Source organism: Mya arenaria, chromosome 8, assembly GCF_026914265.1.
Source record: "Mya arenaria isolate MELC-2E11 chromosome 8, ASM2691426v1".
NCBI classification, from domain to species: Eukaryota; Metazoa; Mollusca; class Bivalvia; order Myida; family Myidae; genus Mya; species Mya arenaria.
The window spans coordinates 48,839,576-48,866,703 of record NC_069129.1 but is presented as its reverse complement, the minus strand read 5'-3'; the positions used below and the strand labels follow the sequence as shown (position 1 = coordinate 48,866,703).

Below are 27,128 nucleotides of genomic sequence, written 5' to 3'. Positions count from 1 at the left end.
GTGTAACGTCATACATATATACATCACAAATACATCATTAATCACACGTGTAACGTCATACATATTTACACCACAAATACATCATTAACCACACGTGTAACGTCATACATATTTACATCACAAATACATCATTCATCACACGTGTAACGTCATACATATATACATCACAAATACATCATTCATCACACGTGTAACGTCATACATATTTACATCACAAATACATCATTCATCACACGTGTAACGTCATACATATATACATCACAAATACATCATTAATCACACGTGTAACGTCATACATATTTACACCACAAATACATCATTAACCACACGTGTAACGTCATACATATTTACATTACAAATACATCATACATCACACGTGTAACGTCATACATATTTACATCACAAATACATCATACATCACAAGTGTAACGTCATACATATTTACATCAAAACTACATCATACATCACACGCGTAACGTCATACATATTTACATCAAAAATACATCATACATCACACGCGTAACGTCATACATATTTACATCAAAAATACATCATACATCACACGCGTAACGTCATACATATTTACATCAAAAATACATCATACATCACACGCGTAACGTCATACATATTTACATCACAAATACATCATACATCACACGTGTAACGTCATACATATCGACATGATTCAAAAATATCATACGTGTATCATATTCAATAAACAATACCATACATTGGCCCGATTGTTCAGAGCTTCGTTAAAATTAACAACCTGATTAACTTTATCATTGTTAACTTTCAAAGGTGACCTATTTGATAAAGTGCTCAAATATTTAATCAAAACAAGTACAGCTGAAACAGTTGTCTCACCTCTTGTTAGGAATACTACAAATCATCTGTGTATCTGTGGAACTTACAGAGCAATATTGACTTGAAATTTAACAACGATGACGTAAATAACGTTGTTAACTATAACAAAGTTCCCAATGTATCTTATACTACAAAACATTATGTAATGGAGTTTTATGGGAGAGAATATATATGCATATAGACTACTTATCAACTGCTGAATACTGTAAACATAACATCATGTATAAACAACATGAACTTTTATTTGGTTGGACAATTAGTACATATTAACGCGCACAATTCATGACAAACACCAATTATGTAATGAGTTTATCATTATTGGTATCATCAAACTTAGAATTTCGTCTTTAATCATATTTTTTGGCAAATAACGTTTGCGTATTACTTTATATTACTACAAATTCATACTTATCTTCAATGTCCACACTATCGCTTAGTTAACAATACAGTCAAAACTCGCTATTTCAAAGCCGTTGGGACCTCGAGAATGACTTCGGGATAACGAGCATTCGAGATAACCGAAAAACAAACAAATGTATAAAAAAATCAAAACAATAAAAAAATCGACATAACCAGAGCATCGAGATAACAGAGTTCGACATAGTGAGTTTTCATTGTATATTCAGTTTCTGTCAATGTGATTTCTTCTTTATTGCCATTAAACTGTGACCATGATTTCAGGCAATGGTTTTAACAACTGAATATGTATGTTACAGTTATTAGAGCCAGTCAAACTTTAAGTTAAAAATTCATTTAACAAGTAAACTCCAATAAAAAACAACAACTTTAAGATATAATTCGGTTAGTTATAAGCATCTCCTGCACGGTGTGCACGATTTCAGCAGCTTACTTTTCTGCTTCTTACTGTACTAACAAATAGGTCCAGGAAAAAAATCCGCCAAACTTGCTTACACGCCCCAATTTCTCGAAAGATATGAAGTCCCTTAAAACTTGATTAAGCTAAGCTCACTGTTTTTGTTGTTTTGTTTATTATGATTTGTGTAATATTCACATTCTTAAGAGTTTTTGGAGTTTAAAAGGAAATTATTTTCATGATTATCATGATAAAATAGCTTTTAATTAGAAAAACCACGCACGCAAGTACGCACGCACGCACACACACAAACACGCACACGCACACACACACAACAGCCAATCACACGGAATATGTTGCATGATTAAATTGAATGAAAACAAAAACTAAGAAAACTGTAACGAAGTCATATTTTTAAAGTTCGCCAAGCTAAAATTAAATGGAAAGTGTAAAAAAAATATTACGAGTATTTTTTATAACATATTTGCACTGAAGCTATGTATGTGTTTGTTTAATATGACCATACAAACAAGTTCTATTATTTTTTTCGAAATAAACTAGTTTTTACCACAAAATATCTCGTCTGTGAGTGACAAAAAAAGCATTAATATTTTTCAGTGATAGTTTTAATATAAAATATAAAAAAAAAATTGTCTACCTTTCTTGAAAGACAACATCATTTTCTTTACATTTGCATAGAAAAGCATGTCTAAAATAGAAACTTTCTTGTCCAGTCATCAGTATCTTTTAAAGCTGCACTCTCACAGATTAATCGTTTTGCCAACTGTTTTATTTGTTGTCTTTGAATGAGCTATTTTTGGGGATAAATGTCTAGAAACCAGTGAAATAAGAAAGCTAACAAAAATCAGATCGCAGGTGTTTATATTTACGTCCTAAAAGTGATGTTTTATGGCTTAAAGCATTACACAATATTACTTATAGCTTGAGGTATCAAGGTATTACTCGATTAATGCATTATGATTCTGAAACATTTTGTTTTAAACATGTCAATCTGTGAGAGTGCAGCTTTAAGTGCGACATTAAAACAAGCGCATGTATATGTATAAATACATTGTATTTATAATGACGTTTACAAAAGGAAACTCATTCAAAACTCAGGTTTCAATATCGTATTGTAACTTCATCTAAAGCAGGGATTATTTTGATGAAAGTATTATAACTTAAACGTGTAACTATCATATACACAGATTATTTAAAAATAAGGTCATTCAGTTGATTTTTTTCTCATTGAAAACATCATTTTCTAGTAAGATTATTCGTAAACATGGGCTCTAAATTCGTTTATGGAGTTCAACCAAGTTAGTGTAGATATGGCAATGACGTCTTGAGGAAGTAATTTGAACGAGCATATATTTTGAGCAATAACCGTGTTTACATTTAACAACACCAAGTCTTGTGTATTCGCAGTAATTGTGAAAAATCCAAGCTTTCCTGGAATATGCACGGCTTATTTTAAAGCTGCACTCCCACAGATTTACCGTTTTTACAACTTTTTGTTTATTGTTTGTCTTGGAACGAGCAAATATTTGCGTAAATATATGCAAACCAGTGATTAAAGACTGCTGACAAAAGATCAGATTGCAGACTTTCATATTTTCGTTCGAAAATTATTGTTTTATGGCTAAAAGCGTTACTAACGGTTAAAGAAAAATGCATAAAACATAAAAAAAAGTTTATATAACAATCTGCGATCTTATGTTTTGACAGCAGTCTTGTATGACTGGTTTCCATGCACTTTAGCATAAATTGGCTCGTTCCAAGACAAAAAAAAAAGTTGTCAAAACGTTCAATCTATGAGAGTGCAGCTTTAAAAGATTATGGATAAGCTCTTCTTAGTTCTTACCGTGAACTCACATGAAAAAAGATTCAGCACAATGCATTTTGGCGTACCTCTCTTTTATTAACAGTCGACCCCCTTTGGCTTGAACTCCCGTAGACCGGCGGAAATACCTCGAGTCTCGGAAAATTCGAGCCAAGCGGGAGCGCTTAAAATGTCGTGATATGTTAAATTACATACCAATATTTGAGTTTACTTTGTTCAAGAAGGCAGAATACATGATAATTCCGCATATAGCATGTGACAAGGTAAGCTATAATGCTGAAAGAAGGCATAATAATTCCGCATATAGCTCTTGACAAGGTAGCTATAATATTGACAGAAGACATGTTAATTCCGCATAAAGCACGTGACAAGGTAAGCTATAATGCTGAAAGAAGGCATAACAGTTCAGCATAAAGCTCGTGACAAGGTTGCTATAATGCTGACAGAAGGCGTGATAATTCTGCATATAGCTCGTGACAAGGTAGGCTATAATGCTTGAAAAAAACATAATAATTCCGCATATAGCTCATGACAAGGTAGCTATAATACTGACAGAAGACATGATAATTCCGCATATAGCACGTAACAAGGTAAGCTATAATGCTGAAAGAAGGCATAATAAATCCGCATATAGCTCATGACAAGGTAGCTATAATACTGACAGAAGGCATGATTATTCCGCATAGCTCGTGACAAGGTGAGCTACAATGCTGAAAGAAAGCATGATAATTCCACATATAGCTCGTGACAAGGTGTGCTATAATGCTGAAAGAAGGCATGATAATTCCGCATATAGCTCGTGACAAGGTAGCTATAATACTGACAGAAGGCATGGTAATTCCGCATATAGCACGTGACAAGGCAAGCTATAATACTGACAGAAGACATGATAATTCCGCATATAGCACGTGACAAGGCAAGCTATAATGCTGAATGAAGGCATAATAATTCCACATATAGCTCGTGACAAGGTAGCTATAATACTGACAGAAGGCATGATTATTCCGCATATAGCTCGTAACAAGGTAGCTATAATACTAAAAGAAGGCATAATAATACCGCATATAGCTCGTGACAAGGTAGCTATTATACTGACAGAAGGCATGATTATTCCGCATATAGCTCGTAACAAGGTAGCTATAATACTAAAAGAAGGCATAATAATACCGCATATAGCTCGTGACAAGGTAGCTATAATACTGAAAGAAGGCATAATAATTCTGCATATAGCTCATGACAAGGTGAGCTACAATGCTGAATGAAAGCATGATAATTCCGCATATAGCTCGTGACAAAGTGTGCTATAATGCTGAAAGAAGGCATGATAATTCCGCATATAGCTCGTGACAAGGTAAGCTATAATGCTGAAAGAAGGCATAATAATTCCGCATATAGCTCGTGACAAGGTAAGCTATAATGCTGAAAGAAGGCATAATAATTCCGCATATAGCTCGTGACAAGGTAGCTATAATACTGACAGAAGGCATGATTATTCCGCATATAGCTCGTAACAAGGTAGCTATAATACTAAAAGAAGGCATAATAATACCGCATATAGCTCGTGACAAGGTAGCTATAATACTGACAGAAGGCATGATTATTCCGCATATAGCTCGTAACAAGGTAGCTATAATACTAAAAGAAGGCATAATAATACCGCATATAGCTCGTGACAAGGTAGCTATAATACTGAAAGAAGGCATAATAATTCTGCATATAGCTCGTGACAAGGTGGGCTACAATGCTGAATGAAAGCATGATAATTCCGCATATAGCTCGTGACAAAGTGTGCTATAATGCTGAAAGAAGGCATGATCATTCCGCATATAGCTCGTGACAAGGTGGCTATAATACTGACAGAAGGCATGGTAATTCCGCATATAGCTCGTGACAAGGTAAGCTATAATGCTGAAAGAAGGCATGATAATTCCGCATATAGCTCGTGACAAGGTAGCTAGTATACTAGCAGAAAGCATGGTAATTCCGCATACAGCTCATAACAAGGTAAGCTTTAATGCTGAAAGAAGGACTGATAATTCCGCATACAGCTCGTGACAAAGCAGAAGGCATTATCATTCCGCATTTAACTCGCGACATAAAAAACTATTTTGCGAACAGAGGGAATGTCGTTCTGTATATATTTGTTTATGGTATTTTCTGTTGGCAGGAACATCTATATATATCGTACAATTATAGAATTATAAGTATACATGTATATATGTTTATGCTTAACGGCTATTATTTCGAACATGATATCTTAAATATTGCCCATTTGTTTTCCCTATCAAAATAGACAATATATCCAAGACAACATAAGCTAGACTTCCTCACAATTTTGAATTTCAACAATAATACTTGACACCACAAACACGACTAAACATCACATGCTACTTCTCGTTACAAAAGAACAACACGTATTAGGTACATGGCTTGTTATTTATATTGGCAGCATATATACAGATCAATTGAAAAAGTTGTACTCTAGTTGAACTGTGACAGATGGAAGTCAAATCACATGGGTGCCGCTTTGTCGAATGTGAAAACTTCAGAACACTGTTTCCCCAAAACACTATTTTCAAACGACAGATTAAGTCATAAACGAAGCACACCACACAAAATCGGGGTCGCATGATTCATCTGAAACCAAACATATTTCACTAATGTTTTCACGCTACCTAAAAAAGCCTCTAATGACGAAATCACGCCGCCGACTACCTTAATTATCCTTGCGCGAACACCTTGTGTTCCCACCAATATTCCTACACCAAACGACAAATATATCGAACAGGCGACCAATCGTCTATTTTGAAACGGTAAAAATATATTTAAACGAACGCCATCAGAATCCTCAAAAAGTATTTTGATGTCCATTATTTGTTTAAAGCATACATGTACTTAAAGATGCACTCTTACTCCCAACTAAGATTTACCACAATTTATACATTTGATTTGATATACCAAAAATGATGAATAAATGTCGAAAACAATGAAGGAAACCGAGTTTATTTTAAAAGAAAAAGACAGAAAACATGATATTTCTACATTATGAAACTATAGAAGACCAAAGTAAATGTTTTAGCATTCACCTATAATATAATTTTTTGCGGTTTCAGCTGTTAAAAAACACCGTTGTAATCTTGTTATCAGTAATTTGTTTTCCATAAATGTATTATTTAGTAAGTAGTTAAAGGTTTATCAGCCAAAATTGATGTTTGTTATACATGTGCATGTTTCTATTTTGAATAAGACTGTCACTTTAACTTAACCCACTGACTTGTTGGTCTATTTTAATCAGTTGATCGATATATAGGTTTCTTTTATAGTAATGTATATTAATAACGTTCAACCAATTTTTCAAATATTTACTTTAACCGACATAGTGTTACAATGTAAATATCATAAACTTTTTGTTCACACTATATTTGAAGCACTTTAAAACAATATATCATGATTATAAATGCATAATGATTAACAATTTGTTCAGTCCATTAGTTTGGTATATAATTGCAGTCAAAATCCGTTGGCTCGATATCGGTTGGCTCGATTTTCTCGTTGGCTCGAACTTGATGTAAAGGACCGATTTTGATTATTATTGTGTTAGCATTACCGCTTAGCTCGATATTCGCCTGGTATTTGGAGCCAACGGGTTTCGACTGCATACTATTTTCAGTATGTTTTCATTTGCTGTTTGGAAATGATTCTAAATATGATCTTCGTGATTGTTTGTAACATTTTAATGCATAGCAACCATATCATTCATAAAAAGGGTATGAAAAACAATTCGTGTGAAACGATATTAATACTTGTTTTAATGATGATTTAAAAGCATCACCAAAAGTCCAGGTAAGTGTGCTGTTGTTAATATTTTTAGAAGTGATATTCTATTGATTTCAATATATATTGTATTCTTTGATTCAGTATACTGGCAAACAAATACTCAGGGATATTTATATTGGACATGACCATGTGTGTGTGTGTGTGTGTGTGTGTGTGTGTGTGTGTGTGTGTGTGTGTGTGCGTTTGCGCTTATATCCTTTGGAGGTTAATCATATGAGTACACAGCAACCTTCCGAGGCACAATTTACTTCCGAGGTTAATTGTCCCGTTACCTCGGAAGTTTAAACCTCTGAACAGCGTTATAATGTTCACCAGACTCTCCTGGTTAAATATGAAGATTACCTCTAAATAACGTTGTATAGTGTGTCGTGTGTTTGAGTGTGCTTGCACACATTGACATACGAAAACAGGGCGTGGACAAAGTTTAAAGTCGGGCATGCGCATTGGCTCTCCGTTTCGCTGCGCATGCCTAGTCCGCCCCCGCGGGCACCTGTTAAATTCGCGCATTGGGCATGCGCACTACCATCGACACCTCACGTGGTGTGGGAACAACATGGCGGCTTGCCGAGGCAAGTTGTGTATTATCGATTCTAATGATGGCGGATAGTTTTTCTGCTGTAGGATTTTTGCAAATTGGTTGGATTTTGAAGTGTGTACGTATCAATTCTATTGTAATACCTTTTTATGGAAAGTAATGGATGTCGGAGAACACTTCAACATCGTTCTGTACCATTGTTTTTAAGACTGTTTCGTACCACAGCACATGGCATTAGTCATTTTAGAATGACTACACATGGCACATACCTGTACTGTATAATGATATATCATATACTGGGTGAGTACCTAAATCGGAACACTTTCGGCAATATTTGTGAAATATTTTTAGTTAGACTTGCACTACAAGTTCGTGTACAAGTATAAAAACTTTCATCAGCATACTAGGATTCAAGACCAATTGAATTGGTTGATATAAATGGCATTTTTCAAGATACTACCAATCTGCATGAAAAGTACTTTATTAACCGCACAATCAAGGACTGCCATTTTCGTCCTCGGAGTACCTAAATATGGAACAGTTTTAATTTGTTATTCATTTTCATTTATTCTTTTAAAATTATTGCTCATTATTTTGTTTAAGTAAATTAATAATTTACTTGTCTTTTTTTGTCATTTTTGTCAGTAAAATTTGATGATTTCAGTAAAATACAGGCTGTACCAGTATGCTGTGATTATGGCAAGCATGAAGTCTTTCCCCCGCGTGCCATGTATTGACATTTGAACATGAAAAACTTTAAATGATCGCAGTTTTTGAAATACTGACCGGATAAATGTGTCCTTTGGAACATGTATCTGAAGCAAGCATCTTTATTGATTAAAATCGTAAATAACCTGATCCCGATCGGAAAAACACTTTTATAATGGGTGTTCCATATTTAGGTACTGTTCCGATTTAGGTACTCGCCCAGTATATACACTTTATAGTAAGGTTTTTAACGGTGTTTAGTACGTGCTTATGTGGTGGTTAAAGGAGAAATTAGTGTGTGAAAACTGGCTCTCTCAATATCGAAAACATGCAACAGATGCGAGGTGCCTGATCATGCAGTTAGAACTCAAGAACTGACATTTTGTGGTTTACCAGTATGCAAGAATTAGCAGTCTTGAAAATTATACTTTTGAATTTTTATAGTTTTGCTTGGCATCAAAATTTTTAACAAGCACTGCTATTTAAAATTCAGAATTTGAGCAAGCCCGAAAGACATTTTACCAGTGCAGGGCTTCAGGGCTTGTGCTTATATTGACCACTATAATTATACATTGACAGATATATTTTACGATTTTTGATATGGCAAATCATTCACGCACAAGTTATTTTGTATCGAATGTGGGTAGTTATTCCGATTGCATCTATAAAATATCTTAAAAACAAGAAATATTACCAGATAATGTTACTTAAATAATAGTTCCGTACACAAAAAAACCAAATATCCAACAAATTATTATGAGTTTGATGCATGTTTCTTCATTTCATACTGTCAAAACATAACAATATACAATACATGAATGACACCTGCAAGGCTGCGGTTCACAGTTTAACAACAATTGGAACACTTCAGCCATGGCCGAGTTGTAACGATTGTATATAAGAGGTCTTTCTCGAAGCTTGCCGAAGATGGTCAAGTTTTAAGCTTGGTACAATTGTTGTCTGTGTCGGTCAAGTTTCGTTTTGTTGGAAAGGTAAATCCTTTGTTTTAATGCATCTAATGCTTGTTTTGTGCAAAATATCTTTGCACTTGCACAGTAAAATATGAATATAAACCTTTATTATCTATTTCAAACCTAAAATGCTTCTCTAAATACAATTTCAATATTTTTCAAAACCCCCCTGTTTTTGCACAAACCCGTATACAAGTTATGGATCGGAAGAATCCCATATAACATGTCTATTATTTTAGACTAGGCAAGAATCTGCATGTGCAGCCACAATCGATGCAGTATGATTTGTATATATATACATTGACAACACGAACATCAACAGAATAAATGCCCCAGATTTGAGTAAAACAAAAATTAATATCAATTTATTTCCTAAATCATGGTCTTAAATGTGCGGCAACATGTGCATGTTGTTTAAGTCAGAAGTCATTTTTACAGTCATTGTTGGAGTACGATTTATTAAAGTTCTATTGCATAACTGATCTGATTAAATTTATTGCCTTTCCTTTTAAAAAGGATGAATTCAGGTGTGAAATATAGAATATAAGTATATTATTATATTATTGCATAATACTAGTACAGTTAAATGGAAACTATAAGCTTTCACCGATCTTTATCGTAATGTGAAAGAAAAAGTAAGATGTTAAAAGGCTGCCAAACCATGTTTTCAAATTTGTCTTTCTGTTAATCTTTGAAATTCAAATGGCTGTAACACAATTGTTTATTTTCAAAAAAAACGATCCTATTATTGATTGTAAAAAGACCCATCCATTTCAGAAGATGTCGAAATATCGGAAGAATGAGAGTGTGTTTCTTTTTCATATTTTCCACAGCAGTGGTCGAAATTAGCACAAGCCCGCAAGCCCTGCACTGGTAAAATGTCTTCCAGGCTTGCTCAAATTCTGAATTTTATATAGCAGGGCTTGTTCAGAAACATGATTCCATGCAATAGTATAAGAATTCGGGCTTGTTCATCCGAAAGTCTAATTTCAATGACTGCCACAGTAATAGCAGATCGAAATAGGACTCAGTACACATCCATGTACTCCTCATTTCTTTTGGAACTTTCAGGCCTTATGATATATGGATTTTGTCCAAGTGGCCTTTGGTTAAAAATGCTATTTCACAGACTGATTTCAGAAAACCTTCATTAGTAACTTTTGCCCGTTTTTTTTTTAAATGCATGCTGTTTTGACAACATCTAGTTAATATGTTTATGGGGAAAGTAGATTCACGAAATTATTTAGACTACATTGATTCATTATGACTTACTTATTTGATAATGAGATAAGCTTGGGTCTAATTATGCAAACACATTGTCTGCTCATAAAGCACCAATCACACAGGGCAGTATTGGGAGCTATGCTAAAAAGCCTAGATGAAACACTTTGATACACAGCATTGATTAAGCATGTCATTTGTGTAAACCCAGATGGTCATGTCATTAACTGGCGCGAGAAGTAAGTGGATTGAATAGTGGCTGTTTACATCAGACTGTTGTTGATATGTTGTCATTGTTCCAGCCTCATTTTATTGCAATTGCAGATGTTTTTGGCCAGAATCAACGCCCTTGCAGAAAAAAAGCCAACCAAAACTACCTTCAGACAAACACGGCTGAAATTGAGCTGAATTTGTGCAATATGCAGTATATCGATCAATACATAGGTATGATTTTGTCGTGATACATTAGCAGCATATTTGTGGACTTAGTCAGGGAATTGAATTTAGAAAAAAATACTGCTCACCCCTTTGTGTTTGTTAGAAAAATGTATGTACTTAAAAACAACAACAATGCTTTCTGTGTCATAATCAAAGCATAAGGTTTGTAAAAACAAAAAATGTTTTGAGTAGGTCTGATATGCAGTCTGCACAAAATATCTTGCCGATGTTCTCATCATTTTCTGTATTGAAGTCTAATTCTAGGTGGAGTTTCGTCTCCCATTGAGTAACAGTTTCTTTGGACAGTTTGTTAATTTTGGCTGCTATGTCGGATTAGTTTGATCATCACCATCGGCGTTCGTAGATATTAAATATCCATGCATAAAAAACTTTAAAAATATTATTGCTTGTCATGATGATGGACTGTGCCTCAAAATTGATATAAGTCAAATACTGCCGTCTAGAATCTGAGCACGAAATAACAGTCTACAACGTGTGAGTTGTGTATACGTCATCATTTTGTGTGTTTACAAGAAATGGAAAGTAAACAAATTGAAAGTTGTTCTTTTTCACGAGTTTTCACTCGCATTTTTATACCCCCGACAAACGAAGTTTGAAGGGGGTATATTGGAGTCACCCTGTGGTCGGTTTGTCGGTCGGTCCTTTGCAATTAACCTTGTCTGGAGTATAACTTAAAAACTTTTTTTGGAGGTAAACTATACATTGCAAAAAGGAGACTCTAGACAAGTACACTTTTGATAGGCCAAAAAAGAACACTTTTTTAACATTCCATCTAGAAAAAGCAATCAAAGTAAATGTGAATTTAAAATTTGGTGGCATGGCACAATATTTATCTCAGGTTTTACGATAAGTATCTCTTCTCCTTAAAGTCCCCCCACTTCTCCCTAATTTGACTGGTGGGAGAAGTGACTTCTCCCCAAAAATTCAGCCTTGTGAGAGCCCTGGTGATAACAACCCGAGATGGTAAAGAAAGTGTCTGAAGTGAAAATGAACAAGAAAGAAGAATTAAGAGCAATCGGTCGGGATATTACTACAATGTGTGCATGAACATGCATGTACTTTGATATCAATACAATGCATTGTTTTCCCATTTAAGAAAGCACCATGTTTTGGGCCCACCCTGCCCTTTTTAATTCCTGGCTAAAACACTATTTACTGGTTCCAGGTAATGGAGTGTTTGCTAGGCAAGAGCTCTTGAAGGGGCAGTTTATTCTCGAGTACAGAGGAGAAGTATGTAAACAGCAGTCTGATGGTGATGAAATATTCAAATACCATTTCAGACATAACAACAAGGAATACTGGTATGTATATATAGTTTTTGTGTAAGCTATAATTTTTGTAGTAATAAATTGCTATTTATTTTCTTTTATACACTACTTTTTTAGCTTGTCTTTTTGTCCATTGATAAAGTCTGGATAGTGTGATGGCCTTGTGGTCGTACCAAAACTCTCTCTCAGATTACATGGTTACAGTTAAGTTTTGTTTTGTAAAACTATGCATTGACATAATATCTTGTCGTGTCTGGGCGGTAATTTTGGGTTAAAATTCAGCGCTATTCCCAGTGCAAAAAACATACATTTTCCCCATGACTGGAAAATATGTGTGGTTTATATTAAGAAACAATATTAAGCAATGTCGGGTGCATTCTCCAAACAAAAAAACATTATCAAAGTCAATTGTTTTCTTGGTTTCAATATTTTAATCTGAAGCATTGTTGTTCACAAAATAAAAAAAAATCTAATGACACCCAAAGTGGTGAAAAAAACACATAGGAACATTAAACACATAGGGACATTTGTCATAATACATTTCCTTTCTTTGTAGTAATGTTATGTTTCAATTGTTTTAATAGCATCGATGCCTCAAAAGACACGTGTCTGGCATGCATGGTCAACGACTTGGACCGATACACAAAGCCTAATTGCAAAATGGTTAAAGTTGTTGATGACAGACATCAACCAAGACTCTGTCTGTATGCAACTGAAATGATCAGCAAAGACACTGAATTGAGGTACGATTATGGTGTTGCTGATGTACCTTGGAGAAAGCGAAAGGTAAATAAAATGTTTTAATTTTCTCTTCTTTTTAATTGAAGTCAAAATACTGAATGCATTGTACTCAAACACTGTTGGATGTTAAATAAAGTCTGACGGGTATTGCTTCTCCCTTGGGTAAAATTTGTATAACTATTATTGATTTCCCCTATTGATACCCCAATTTGGTGTGAGCTTTATGACGTCACAAATTTTAATAATAGACCATCATACAACCTCAACCTCTAGTTTCGTTAAGTGTTGAATTATTTCTTTCATTGCTTGTTTTTATGAATTATTCCCTTTAAAACCTATAAAAACTTACGGATATACTACTATTTTGTCTTGATTGAAATGTATGTTATAATTTATTACATAGCCTATGGTGTAGATACAGACATGACTTAATCAATAATTGAATTCCTTATAAATGAGATTGTTTTATTAGCAAGGTGCACACAATCAAAGCTATTTCATTCAAATGGACTTAACTTGAATCCGGACAACTATCGGCAACTTTATGATAGTAAGTTGAATCATAATGTTGACATCAATGTCTCTGCATTTACAAACTTGTATACCATATTTTGCAGAAAAATGATGTCAAGCCTGTGATTTTTGAACAATTCAGTAATATCGAGATGTTCCTTGTTAATTGTTTTTGTTATTTGCATGGTTTTTTTGAATATGCAAAAGTGAGAACTACATATTCAGTGTACATGAAAAGTCTTTTAGCGTTCAAAAATATTGATTATTAAAACAATTGGTACTTACTGTTTCTAAGAAGCGTGTACATGGGATTTAATGTTTAATAAAAAAAAAATCATATTGCCTTAAAAAATTTAAAGCAAACAATTCTTTTTGTATTATTAAATACAGAGAGACAATTTTTTTCTGTCGTAGTTCGAATTTACACATGACATATGATATATAAAAGCCTGGCAATGTCATGTTCTCTGACTCATTTCATGTACACTGTATTTGCCTTACATTATTTTATTTTCCAACTTCATCTAAAAGTTATATGACTTAATTTTCCGCCCCACCATTTGAATATTCATAATTTTGTTCTCCATTTGAACAAGATTACGGAAAGCCCTGTCCTACTATTGCCGTAAAAATCCACAAAGTAATCAAAAAAATCTCAATAGTTTTTTTACTTTTTCAGTCTGTGTCTTGTTTTTTTGTTTGTTAGAATTTTGTGTTTAAAAGTTGTTCATCAGAACGTTTGTGGGAATCTTAAAACTGTTGAAATGAATAGTTTTTTCTAGGGATGCAAACGAATGGCAAAATTGATATTCGAATATTCGGTAATTCTTTTGATCGAATATTCGATCACAGGCAAGATTGTCTAAAAACTTCTATATTGCATCGATCATTTGTGTTCCAAATAATGACCTCCGGTATGACATTTGCCGAATAATTTTATTGATGTCGGATTGTATGACGTCTGTAATACGTGTAGTGGCTTTATTGTGCAATTTCAAAATAACTTTGCATATGTTATCTAGAATTATACTAGTATGTCATATTGTTTCATTACAAAAACTACGTCGATATATCAAAAGTCAAGGTCATGGCATCTTCACCGTTGCAAACGGTCTGGTTTCCGTCAACTTGTTATTATTTTGTACCCGTCTTTCGTTTGTTACTTGTTTTTGCACTAGGATGTTTTCCTTTCACATGATTCCATAGATTTGTGGTAGTTCCCAAGTACGTAAGACTAACACTGCACAACTTGCACGACACTGTTTTCTTGTCTACAGACCGTGTGAAATAATTCCAAACTTCAGATGAAGCAGGCATTTTGTCGATTATTTTGTTTACATGTATTTGTTATATTTATTTCCGAACAGTTCGAGAGAGCTTATTCACAAGGAATGATGGACATCAAATTTTATGCGCATTATATTCAGTGCGATTTTAGCTACATTGCTCAGTTTAATTGACATACAAAAGAAATATTTTGTGTTATTGCTGACATGACGAACCCTTAATTGGCATCGTTTAAAATAGGTTCCAATCCCCTTTCAACTTTGTTTATTTCATTGCCGCTAATTGGCAGGGGACGCCACACGTAAAATTATTTGTTTATTTCGCCATGATGATGGGCCTTAATTGACACTTGACGCGCCACTGTGTATTGTCTAGATGCTCGCGCCTCGATAATTGGTGACATGCGTGGGTGTATTGACGAAACGAGGGTAAATTAGAGCGTTTTAATCTTTAAATATAAATGTTAAATAAATGTTCAAGATGGAACAAAATTTAGAAAAAAAGTAAAAAATAAACGAATATTCGAATACCGATTTTAATATTCGAATACCATTCTTTTGATCGAATATTCGAATATTCGTTTGCATCCCTAGTTTTTTCCATAATTAATTCATTATGTGATTGGCCTTTGTCAAGACCACACAATCATCTATACTGCAGTTCATCATTATGTAAAATTACCTCCAGCTCATTTATCCTAAGTGTGTTAGAATTGTACCTCAGAAGGTTTGTCATAATTTAAAATTGTAAAATGATTTTATGGCGCTTGATATACATGGTTGTGTGCTGAAGACAGATACTTTTATGATATCTCATAAATGATTATGAATCCCAATTGGGCTAATTAAAATCATCCGTGTGTCCTTTGTCCCTCCCAGTTGTGTCTGGACTGTTATGAAGTCATCTATGGACTGATTTTAAAATACTTTTGCAAATGTGTTATGCATACAAAGACGTCATGTTATGTGCAAGGCCAATGTCCTTACCTCCAAGGTCAAAATTACACTATATAACCCGGACTGTATCCTCTTCATGTATAGACAGTTCTCAAAGTAATTTGCTGTTTTGCATACAAAGATGACATTCCACTTGCAGGACCCGTGTCCCTACCTCAAAGGTCACACTTATGGTTTGATTTCTATGGAATGCTGCGTTTAATGACATAGAGTATATCTGTTCATGTCCGAACTGTATCTTTCACATGTATGGAAATTTTGAAATTATTTGGCACACATGTTTAGTATACTTTAGGCATGTGTTACGTGCAAGGTTTGTGTTCTTACCTCCAGGGTCAAAGTCACACTTTGTGTTTGATCATTATAGATTGTTCAATATAACATACCGTACATTGAGTATAGGTGGTCATATCCAGGCTGTAACCTTTTGATGTTTGGACAGATTTTAAAATAACTTTGCACATCTGTAAACCACATAAAGACAGCCTTTAAGACCTGTTTCCCTTTGTAAAAGATCCAGGTCACACTTGTCTATGTTTTATTACCTCACAAAGTATGCCAAAAGTTTTGAAATAATGGTGTGTTGCTGTGTGATAAATGACTGTATATAACTTTTTAAAATTTTAAAATGACCTTGCAACTCCTGAAACCCTGTCTTTGAACATAAGACAAATACTTCTCATGGCATTGTGACATGGCAGATGTGCGCATGGTATAGAATTTTGATACATTTCAGATGCTGTTAAAGATGGTCATACAGCTGCAGATACTACAGAGGTCACAGAAACATCTGAAGATGCCCTCGTTGAATCAGCAGAAGTCTTGGAACATGCTTATCATGGTAAACTTGAGTGCTATTTAGTTCATACTAATTGATTTAAGCCTGTTTGTGTAAAAGCTAACAGCTTATTTTAAACACACTCCAGTCGGTTTTCTTGGTCAAACTCACCAGTACTGAGTGTAAATATGAGAGGAAACGAGAACATTTTCCTCACTGGGGATCAAACCTAGCACCTCTTGGCTGCGAGGCGGACACTATAACTCTGAGCCATCCTTACATTAATTGTGTTTATGATCTGAAACAGGTACATACATGTTTCTGTTGCATCTAGACAAGCATCGACTTTAAAGTACCTCATGATGTATGCTAAAAGTTTGTAATGAATTGTGTGTGTGTTGGAGTCAAACCTCAGAAAGTTTGTTAAGCTTAATTCAGTAAAACTTATGCTTGTTCTCAATCAACAGATTTATTCAGTCTGGGTTATTTAATCACTCATTGGGTGTCACCTTGGGGGACATTGTTTCTCGGAATGACAAACACATGTTGATTTATACATCTAGATCTTGTATGTTCGTAATTTGGCGATGTAAGCATCTAGTTAGTTAATAATTGCTTGTGTTATTTTTGTACCTGAATACCAGTATATATGTGTGAAGCTTTTAGCTTTAATGAGTTTGTAACAGAATACAATCAACTCAACTGTGTGTTTCAGATGCTGTAGGGAACAGTGGGACAGTTGCCCCATCCACAGTTGCCCCATCCACAGTTGTCTCTGAACATGCTGAAGGGCCGCCTCAAGGTAAATTGAATACAAAAACCAAGTTTCTTTACATAGTTATTTCTCACTGGTGACCACAATCTGTTGATGTTAATTACTTAAGACTATTTTTCTGTGATGAGGTACCTCATAAAGTAGACATAATGCTTGTAAAGATGAACATGGAATATGTGTTTGTGTGTGTGTGTGTGTGTGTTTGTGTGTGTGTGTGTGTGTTGTTTACAAATGTTAGATATCTTGTCATCTATTAAAATCAGGCTTATTATACTCTTTAACATGTATTTGGACAAAGTATGCGTAAAAATATTGGTGAAATGTGTGTGTTGAAATGAAGAACCTCTGTGTGAATTGGGTCATCTTGTGTCGGAAAACTTAATTGTTAGGTCACATAAGAAATAGCCTATTTATACCGTCTTAACCATTTTTTTTTACCTTTCTTAAACATGGTGAGATTGCTTCCCTGTACAAATTCTTGGACAACTCTTATACTTGTTTAACATAATTGAATTGATCATCAGATTGGCAGATGTTTAAACCATACAGATGTAATTCAATCATACTTCATTTGAAAGTTTTCAAAAGACATATTTCTATGTTTTATTACCTCACAGAATATGCCAACAGCTTTAAACTAATGGTGTGTTACTGTTTGTCAAAATTGTAGCTCTGAGTGCTTGTATGGTAACTTAAAACTAAACTTACATCTCCTGAAACCTATGTTTGTGAACATAAGACAAATACTTTACTATCTCACAGCATTGTGACATGGCAGATGTGCGCGTGGTATAGAATTTTGATACATTTCAGATGCTGTTAAAGATGGTCATACAGCTGCAGGTACTACAGAGGTCACAGAAACATCTGAAGATGCCCTCGGTGAATCAGCAGAAGTCTTGGAACATGCTTATCATGGTAAACTTGAGTGCTCATTAGTTTATACTACTTTATTTAAGCCTGATTGTGTAAAGCTAACAGCTTATTTTAAACACACTCCAGTCAGTTTCCTTAGTCAAATTCAGTACTAAGACAGTGTACATATGAGTGGAAACTAGAACATTTTCTGAGCGGGAATCAAACCTAGTGCTCACCTCTTGGTTGTGAGGAGGACACTCTACCTCTGAGCCATCCTGACATTAATTGAGCTTATGACTGAAACAGGTACATTCTTTTTTCTGTTGCACCTAGACCAGCACAGTCTTTAAAGTACCTCATGATGTATACTAAAAGTTTGTAATGAAATGTGTGTGTTGAAGTTAAACCTCAGAATGTTTTTAAGCTTTATTTAGTAAAACTTATTCTTGTTCTTAAATTATTAGATTCATAGAGTCTGGGTTATTTTTTCACTTATTTGGTGTCACCTCAGGGACATTATTTCTCAGAACAACAAACAATTGTTGATTTATACATCCAAATATTGTATGTTTGTTATTTAGTGATCATACACTGATGTAAGCATCTAGTTAGTTTATAATTGCATGTGTTATTTTCATCCCCCCCCCCACAGCATGTGTTATTTTCATCCCCCCCCAGGCATATTAAATTGCACCGTCAGTCTGTCTGTCCGTCCGTCCGTCTCCGTAACTTTCCCTTGTATGGACAGATTTTAAAATAACTTGCCACATGTGTTCCACATACCAAGACGACGTGTGGCGTGCAAGACTCGTGTCCCTACCTCAAAGGTCAAGGTCACACTTAGTGTTTATTCACGATGGAGTGCTGCATATAAGGACATAGAGTATAGGTTGTCGTGTTCGGGCTGTAACTTTCTCTTGTATGGACAGATTTTAAAATAACTTGCCACATGTGTTCCACATACCAAGACGACGTGTCGCGTGCAAGACCCGTGTCCCTACCTCAAAGGTCAAGGTCACACTTAGTGTTTATTCACAATGGAGTGCTGCATATAAGGACATAGAGTATAGGTTGTCGTGCCAGGGCTGTTACTTTCCCTTGTATGGACAGATTTTAAAATCACTTGCTACATGTGTTCCACATACGAAGACGACGTGTCGTGTGCAAGACCCGTGTCCCTACCTCTAAGGTGAAAGATACACAAGTGTTTATTCACAAGGGAATTCTGAATATAAGGACATAACAGTGTAGGTTGTCAAGTATGGGTGGTATTTTTTATGTTCAGAGGCAATTTAAAATAACTTGCCATATGTATTTGACACTTAAAGGCAAGATCAACTTTTCATGTACTGACCTTGTTCGTAGGTCAATGTCACATTCGGGGGCATTCGTCACATACTGTGACAGCTCTTGTTTATACCTGAATACCAGTATATTTTTGTGAAGTTTTAAGCTTTAATGAGTTTGTAACAGTTAACATTCAACTTAAATTTGTGTTTCAGATGCTGTAGAAATCAGAGGGATAGTTTACCATCCACAGTTGTCTCTGAACATGCTGAAGGGCCGCCTCAAGGTAAATTGAATACGAAACCAACTTTCTTTGAGTAATTATTTGTCGCTGGTGATCACAGTCTGTTGATGTTCATAACTTAAAGACTTTTTCTGTCAAAAGGTACCTCATAAAGTAGACACAATGCTTATTAAGATATACCTCGGAATGTGTGTGTTTGTTTGTGTGTGTGTGTGTTCCTTACAAAATGTTATAAATTTTAAAATATCATCAGTTATACTGCGGTTTGATTACCTCACAAAGTATGCTAAAAGCTTCTCAAGATTTTTGTATAGCTCACTTGTTGTGTGTTCAACTTGTACCTCAAAATGTTTGTATGTAACTTAAAATTGATTTTAGGACATCTGACATATGTTGGTGTACATACAATCCTATCAGTTTTAGCATGTCTGTTTTTCAAAGAAAATATCACCATGGTGCCTGGTCAGCGGGGGAGTGAAAAATCTTCAAATAAAGTCACCACTCTTTGGGCAATCATGGCCCTCTTGTTAAAATATTAGCATATTTTCTTGGTTGAAACATTGATAATCATTTCATAATGAACAAAGGGAATGAAAACCAGGCAATATCTGAAGAGAATGATGAAGTTGATTCTGTAAAAGTGAAATGACCATGGAGAAAAAATAATGGAATTCAAGATCGAGATTAAATGTATAAGGTAACCGGAAAGGTCTTGTTTCCTTCACCGATCAAACCTGAATGTGTCTGTTTTAAAAGCTTGTCAGAAAGACATACATCATTACATGTATCCCTGATACAGAATGAACCCACAACTGTTTGAGTGAAATACCTGCACATAGACTAGATAATTAACCTTGCTCTCAAGGAATCTTGTTTTGTCATTTCATTTTATTGATTAAGGATGTGTTCAGTGCACATATTATGAATAATGTTAGTTTCTTTCATGTACTACTATAAACAATAAAAACATTGGTGACTGCTTCGCCAATGGAAAGGGCTACAACAGACACCTTTCCATGGAGTTGTGAAACACTTCTACATCAGCTATAGGTGACTTGTGCTAAACTTTACCTATCCGGTATATAAAACAATGTTATGTACCGTAAGCATACTTAGTAATCTTAAGCAATTGTTTGCAGGACATGTTTTTCTATTTTTGTACATGTTTTTTTGCAGCAATGTTCAAGATTTGACCCAGGAGCAGCTACAGTATTATGGTTGATCAGAGTGAGAGGCATCTGCGGAAAATATTTGGAGGATATATTCTCTGCGAGAGACATATTGCATTCAAGCAGGAAGGAAGAAGCAAAAGTAAGGCATTTATGAGCTCAAACAATTTCAGGAATAAATGAACTGTACTTTTATGGGTAATGTATGAACTTTAGGCCACACCAAATATTTGTTTATTTGTTCGCTTGTGACCAAGAAAAGTTGAAGCAAGGAGCGGGAGCAACAAAATTCATATTTCCCATTTCTTTCACAACCAGGAGTTGACAAAGCTGATTTTTTTTAATTGTATAATGACATAAATACATTCTTGAATTTTCCCTCCTAAATACAAGTTAAAATAAAGAACAAACAACACAAAAAGTATGCACATTATTATTCCTTGTATTTTAATATCTTTTACACCCAAACACCAGTAGAGTAAAATAACTTTTTGCATTAAAACCTTATCTTTTGAATGAGGAAACCAGAATTCTTATACTTCTGCTTGGCAATACAATTTTAAACAAGCCCTGCTGTATAAAACCCAGGATCTAAGCCAGCCCGGAACGTATTTTACGAGTGCGGCGCTTGTAGGCTTGTGCTAATTTCAACCACAAGTGAACAATATGCTTGGTCCAAAATGGTCAGCAAACAGTACCATTAACCCTACAGAATTATCAGGAGCTCTGCACTTGTAATTTAACTTTTTATGGTATTCTGCATCATAATGTTGTTTGGAAATATGGTTTTCATTATTCAACAATATTTATATATAGAGAGAGATTTCCAAAATTACTAGAAAACTGGCGCCAGTTTTTTAGAATGACTATTTAATGCTATTACAGTTCTGTTTGCCCATGACTTCAACCCAACCCTCTATAACACAGGTATATAATATAGACTGAACCGAGAATGTTGCAGTTTGAAACACTTTCAATGTATTTCAGATACTGTTAAGACGATTATACAGTTGCAGAAACAACAGAGATCTCAGAACCATCTCAAGATGCTCTTGGTGCATCAACAGAAGATCAGAAGTGGACCATGCTTATCTTGGTAAACTGCAGGCTTAATTGAGCATTTTATCTGTAAATAGGTACATACTTTTTCCTGTTGCACCTAGACATGCATTGACTTTAGTACCTCATGATGTATGCTAAAAGTGTGTAATGAATTGTGTGTGTTGAAGTTTAACCGCAGATGTTTGTTCACCTTGATTTATTGTTGCCCAAAATGACAACACTTCTTGATTAATACATTTAGATCTAATAATTTTTGTAACATTTATAATTTATGTATCCAGTAAGTTAAAAATTGCATGTGTTAATTTTGTACCTGAATACCAGTAAGCTTTCATAATATTGTAGCAGTTAACATTCAACTTAACTGTGTGTTTCAGATGCTACAGGGAACAATGGCACAGTTGCCCCATCCACTGTCATCTCTGAACATGCTGAAGGGCTGCCTGAAGGTAAATTCATGTTTGTATGTTGCTTGCAGATGCAGACTTATCTTGTTTCTCATTAAAAGTGTTCGCTTAAAAATAAGAGTTTTATTTATGATCCAATAGATTTGCAGCAATGTTGCTGTCTGTTATATAGACAAAGTATGCTTCCAGTTACTGATGAAATGTGGGTGTTGAAATGAAGCACCTCAGTGTGCACTGTGTCATCTTTTGTCGAAAAACTAACTTGTTAGGTCACTTAAAAAAGCCCTGTTATACTCAAGAGACCATTTTGGCACTGTCTTGATAAATCTGGTCATAATGTTTTCCTTGACAAAATCTTGGACAAATTTGATACTTGTTTTCCATAATTGTATTAATCCTGAGATTGACCAATGTTTAGACAACACAGCTCAAATGCAATCATATTTGTTTTAAAGGCTTTCTAAAGACAAGTCTCTATGAGTTTTTTTACCTCCTAAAGTATGCAAAAAGCTTTCTAAAATTGGTGTGTTGCTGTTTGTTAAAATTCTACCTCTGAATGCTTGTATACAACTTAAAGTTGTGTACATGAGGCAAATATTTTATATCTCACAAATGATGTTGCAATCATGAAATGTTATACATTTTTGCCGATTTTGTGATTTTTTAATCCACTTGTGGAATGGTGAGACCAACATTCACATGATCATTTAGAGTTTCAAGCTCTAGTTCCAATTTCCTCAAACCAGTTTGCACATATCTTCGAACTCTTCTGTTGCTCATAACATTGGTAGTTATATATATGATTTAAAGTGTAACGATATTCCTGGCTTGGTGATTTATTCATGTTATTTAACCTTTATCTTTTGTCCAGCTTAAATCCTCTCTTGCATTTCAGCCAGGAACTTTCAGCGTTTAACAGAGGAGCAAGGCCAACTCCTAAGAAAATGTCGAAGTGTTCAACATTACTATGAGACGGGAACTGAAGATGATAGACTGTATTAATTCAATCAAAAGCCACAAGTGTTTGAATTCTCTGAAGTGGAATTAAATAAAAAACACATTACACAGTTGGATAACGACAGATTGCACACTGAAACAATAATAAGTGTTCAAAGTGCTAGTACATCTTGTACATAGTGTCAAGGTGTCCAAGCATGTCTCTGTAAGCCAATGGTTCACTGCATATGAGGTTAATTTATATCTTACAGTGGATTGCAGCAAAAGGCCAGAGGAAAATATGTTTTGATACTCATCCGTATTTTGAAGAAGAAAAATGGGGCTGAATGGCATGTTTATTTTTTTATTTGACGCGCGGGCTGGGATGAGAATCTAAAATATTTTTTCTCTGGCTTAAGGCTTTATTCTTAGTATGTATCTATTATTGCATCATGATGAAGTCATCGTTACTATTCTACATTGTAAAAAATTAGATTCAATCATTTTTAGATTTCCGGAGGTTTTGAAGAGCATATTTTTAACAGCCAATGGGATCATAAGCACATTTCGAGTGTTACATGACCCAGCCTTTTTATCAAATGTTGCTCAGAGTTCATTTTTGCGTGTCAGAGTAAAAGGCCTTGGAAACTTCAAAATGGCTGAAAAGGCTTGTCCAAGCACTTTATTTTCGCTTGCACTGTTTATCATCTAGGTTAATAAATGTAATTTCAGTTGATTTGCAGAAAGTTTACCAGGATAAGAATGTGTCGATTGTTTCTATACAATAATAATTTCAATAAATCAACTTTATTTTCAAACAGTTTTGACACAATGACCACAATGAATTTATATTTTGTCACAACTAAAACTGGTACCAAGGTCTACTGCATTGTAAATGAAAAATAGAAGATATGTGTTGACATACGCTCGAACAACAATTTAACAAAATGGGTATGTCATGTACAACACTGATACAATGTTCTCAGTAGTGGTGACATTATGTCATAATAATTTTTGTCACAAATAGATTTTTAGAGTTGCCGATTGTTTTATTCAAACAGTAATTTCTCATTTGAATTTTATGGAGAAGTGTATTTTAATTATACACATTCACAGTTAATGTGTAATTTCATGGTGTCAGTCATTGGTTTGCAGTTCATGTTACTTTGTAGTTTCTCACTTGTATTTTGTGACATATTCTTAACATGTAAAGATGGCAAATGTATGTGATGAATGTGAGAGATTAACATTGTTCATTGCACAATGTATTCACATATGTGCTTGTTAACCTCGTTCACAATTTTATTTCCCTCTGCATGTAACCAAAAATGACTTGTATATAAAATGTCCATGATTTATTTCAAATTCCATAATCATGGCAACTCGACTCAGTCTCTGCAATATTCAAGTGTAGATCAAGGGGCAATCCCCTGGCATTATTAATTATTAAAATATTTAATTTTACTCGTTTTAATCTTCGAAAAAGGGTGAGGGCTCGCTCCACGGCGCTTCTTGTTTGTTTGTTTTTAGATTATTTTTGCTCTGAAGCAAAATTATGACCCCCAATTCTTTTGCTTATATTTTTTAATGAAATGTATAAAATACATGTACTTAAACGTGAAATAAATTTGCCTTAAAAGGATGCTTTGTTTTACACTGATGGTGAACAAAAAGTTCCTTCACGGAGTTCCACCTACAGAATGGAATGTATACAATGTATTGAGCGATCTATATAATGGACTTGAGGAACAAAATACTACGTCATTATCTTGATGAAACCCTGAAGTGGCTTTAAGGGGGACAGGGAACCCGCTGCTGGGAATTGGCTCTTTGTGCTCTAAATGGTAGCCAAAAAGTTATACTATAAGCCAGTGGCCAACACAGTTCGGGTAACCGTTTAATATTGTGGTCAGTTTGAAACGTTACGTGTGAAATAATGAAGATTTACATTAACAAGAGGACACATTTCAAAACCAAAATAAATTTAGACGTTTTTATGAAGTATATTTTTACTCTAGCACCGCTTATTAGCAGCCAACCTACAAGTCCGAGTTTCCGAATGACAAATATGTCAAATTCTCTTACTCAGTTATTTCCCTTGACAATTATATCATATTTCTTTTGCATCATCGCTTTTAGATTTGACAGCCAACAAATTATACGCAATGTGAATAATAAGATGAAAATCAGCTCCATGGTTACACATAGGTATAAATAAAGGAAGAAACATAAACTTGGGCAAAACTATGCAGGTATCATTTTTAGTTTTAATTTTATTTCCGTCGGCTGGGTTTGGTTAGAATAAGGCAAAAGCCGATCAAGGGTTAAGTACAAAGCTCGTCTTTTTTGTTAATTGTGATTAAGTTGATGAAAGAAACACCACTGGAACACGTGTTACATGTCTATCCGGTCTCCGGACAGGTGAACAGTTGGTTAAATCGAAGTATCGATGTCAAAGTAGTCTGATAGTCCGCCGATACAAAAGAGAAAACGATTTTAGACTCCTGGCGTCTATCATGTACCATTCCAAATGACATTAATGGTGCCGCTTGTTTTTACAATTTGGTTACGAGGTTGTGCGTACGCAAACTAATTAAACCCCAGTAAAATTACATTTTGCTGACGTTCCAAAGTTTTAACCCAACAATCCTTGATAAACAGTTCCCTAGTATTATACATTATATATGTTGTGTGTCGTTTGTGCATGTTTGTGTTGTTTTTCTGTGTTTCTGGCTTTAACCCTATGTCATTATGTTTTAACTTTCGACTACTGAACTTGTATCTGTACTTTCAAGTCAGTATTAAGATACATTAATGTAGAAATGTTTGCTATGCACCTTTTAAGTCTCAAAATGCGTTTGATATAAGAGCAATAATCAACGATATCACGGCATTGTTCCCAGGTTTGAAGTATTAGTTTAGTTTATTTACTTATTTTTTTTGCAACGATTGTGAAACAAAGTTGTTACGATTAATCACTCAAGTTGTTACGCGATAGTGTGGTGTTGTGTTGTGCGGGAAACCTGAGTGCCAAGAGAAATACCACTAGTCCAGCTTGGTGACCACAAACTAAACCAACATGCGCCCAGGCTGGGAACCAAACCCGGGAGTGCGTTAACCGAACAACCTTAAAGGCCTAGTTTAAGCCTTCTATAAGTGCCCCCCCCCCCCCCCCAAGTACCCAACTTCTGTTAATTGATCTTAATCGTAATGCCTAATTGGCTTATCAGATCTCCAATCTGAGTATCCTGTTGCGCAGTTTTCATTGTTTTATTATAAAAAATTGACCCTAAATGGCCCTGAGCCAATAAACCAATGCACATGATATTGGCCCCTACTGTGGAACCAGTGTGATAAGCAGGAGATGCACAGCATGGGATTATCATGCCAAAGATTCCTTAAACTAGGCCTTTAAGAGCTAAAGAAAGCGGATTCTGACTGGCGCGGTTACACCGCCTCATACGACAGTAACTGGAACAAATCATACACCATGATTGAATTTTGACAAGTTTCCGTGACAGGAAACAAAACAACGCAGTCTGTTTAAATGTCATGGTGTGCGCTCTACCCACCCTCCGGGGCAAAACACGGA

At 34.9% G+C, this 27,128-nt stretch overlaps 1 long non-coding RNA gene across 2 annotated transcripts; it reads left to right on the top strand.

Moving 5' to 3' along the window:
* Positions 1 to 9,346: 9,346 nt before the first annotated feature.
* On the top strand, positions 9,347 to 22,082 carry LOC128242406 (uncharacterized). Of its 2 annotated transcripts, XR_008262606.1 has the most exons (10): positions 9,347 to 9,596; positions 11,121 to 11,240; positions 12,421 to 12,556; positions 13,108 to 13,309; positions 16,757 to 16,861; positions 17,514 to 17,600; positions 18,387 to 18,491; positions 19,934 to 20,004; positions 21,139 to 21,273; positions 22,059 to 22,082. It is a non-coding gene; the product is annotated as an uncharacterized LOC128242406 (long non-coding RNA). The 2 variants fall into 2 exon arrangements; XR_008262607.1 differs by lacking the exons at positions 9,347 to 9,596; positions 11,121 to 11,240 and adding an exon at positions 11,645 to 11,729.
* The last annotated feature ends 5,046 nt before the right edge of the window (positions 22,083 to 27,128 follow it).